This window comes from Megalobrama amblycephala, linkage group LG23 (assembly GCF_018812025.1).
Source record: "Megalobrama amblycephala isolate DHTTF-2021 linkage group LG23, ASM1881202v1, whole genome shotgun sequence".
Lineage (NCBI taxonomy): Eukaryota > Metazoa > Chordata > Actinopteri > Cypriniformes > Xenocyprididae > Megalobrama > Megalobrama amblycephala.
Genome location: NC_063066.1, coordinates 24,982,777 through 24,985,088, shown reverse-complemented (window position 1 = coordinate 24,985,088; position 2,312 = coordinate 24,982,777).

Here is a 2,312-nt window from a genome sequence, read left to right as displayed (position 1 = left end):
CACCCAAACATGAAAATTCTGTCATTAATTACTCACCCTCGTGTCGTTCCACATCTTAACTCATCTTCAGAACACAAATGAAGATATTTTTAATGAAATCTGAGAGGTTTCTGTCCCTCCATAGAGATCCAACGCAACTACCACTTTCAAGGTCTAGTGGGGGACTCCATTGATTTAAAGGGTTAGTTCACCCAAAAATGAAAATAATGTCATTAATTACTCACCCTCATGTCGTTCTACACCCGTAAGACCTTTGTTAATCTTCGGAACACAAATTAAGATATTTTTGTTGAAATCCGATGGCTCAGTGAGGCCTGCATCGCCAGCAATGGTACTTCCTCTGTCAAGATCCATGAAGGTACTAAAAACATTTAAATCAGTACATGTGAGTACAGTGGTTCTAACTTAATATTATAAAGCAACGAGAATATTTTTTGTGCGCCAAAAAAAACAAAATAACCACTTTTTAACAATAGCTAGTGATCGCTGATTTCAAAACACTGCTTCGGAGTGTTACGAATCTTTTATGTTGAATGAGTGATTCGGATCGCGTATCAAACCTAGCTTCGGAGCTTTACGAATCGAATCAGTGGTTCGTAGTGCCAAAGTCACGTGATTTCAGCAATTTGTCGCTCCAAACCACTAATTCGATTCGTAAAGCTCCGAAGCTTCATGAAGCAGTGTTTTGAAATCGGCCATCACTAGATATTGTTAAAAAGTCATTATTTAGTTTTTTTTGGTGCACAAAAAATATTCTTTTTGCATTATAATATTAAGGTAGAACCACTGTACTCACATAAACTGTTTTAAATATGTTTAGTACCTTTATGGACCTTGAGAGTTACAATGGCATTGCTGTCTATAGAGGCCTCACTGAGCCATCAGATTTCATCAAAAATATCTTAATTTGTGTTCCGAAGATGAAGGAAGTAGGGCTGCACAACGATTAATTGCGATTAATCGTTTGCAAAATAAAAGTCTGATTACGTAATAAATGTGTGTGTTCTGTGTATAATTATGTATATATAAAGACACACACATACATATGTATATTTAAGAAAAATGTTATATTTATATATAAAATATTTATATTTATATATAATATATATTTATTTATACATGCATATATTTCTTAAATTTATACATGTGTGTGTGTGTGTGTATTTATATATGCATAATTATTATACACAGAACACTCACATTTATTACGTAAACACAGAGTTTTATTTTGTTGTGCAGCCCTAGAAGGAAGGTCTTACGGGTGTGGAACGACATGAGGGTGAGTTAATAAATTACATTATTTTCATTTTTGGGTGAACCCTTTAACCTCAGTTTTATGAAGTGACACGAGCTTTGTTTGCACAAAAAAAACAATTTACCACTACAAAAATATTGATCTGCAACGCGTTCTCATGTGTTTTGTGTTCACGCGAGAGCTGACATTGTTGCGTGAACACACTTTGGATAATATTATTTTGTAAATAAAGTGGTAAATTGTGTTTTTTGCACAAGCAAATCACTCATGTCGCTCCATAATGAGGTTAAACCACTGGAGTCACATGGAGTACTTTAATGATGTCTTTCCTAGCTTTCTGGACCCTGAAAATGGTAGTTTGGATCTCTATGGAGGGACAGAAACCTCGGATTTCACTAAAAATATATTCATTTGTGTTCCGAAGATGAACAAAGGTCTTACGGATGTGCAACGACACAAGGGTTAGTACTTAATGACTGAATTTACACTTTTGTGTGAACTATCCCTTTAAATCCTAAACACTGCCAAATGCAACAGTAACAACTAATAATCCTAGTGTTTGAATAGATTGAAATGTATTATGTATTACTACTGTCACTTGATCTGATCTGTCATGTTTTTTTTTTTTTGTCATTTGTTTCATTTCATTTGTTTCTCCACTCTAAAATAAAAAGGAAATCCCAAATATTCAAATGTTCAAGTGTCATTTTTTTTTCTTCAAAATGAAACTTATAAACTAACTGCTAAATTAACAGTCACAAATGCTGACTGTGAAATATTATAATGACCTTATATGAGAGTCGGATATACTGAATAAATATACTGTAAGATATGGAAGACAATATTATGTCAAGTATCAGGAATTCTCAGATGTTTTTTTTCTGCAACATACAACAATGGTGAACAAAATGGACAAATTAAGATTTATTTATTTATTTACATATGCAGAACTACAAGAGAAACAACATAGAGGCCTTTATATATGTTTGACAGAGAGATGGAGGGTTCTTTATAAACAGACAATATATATTTTACACATTTTATGAATAAAGTGTAT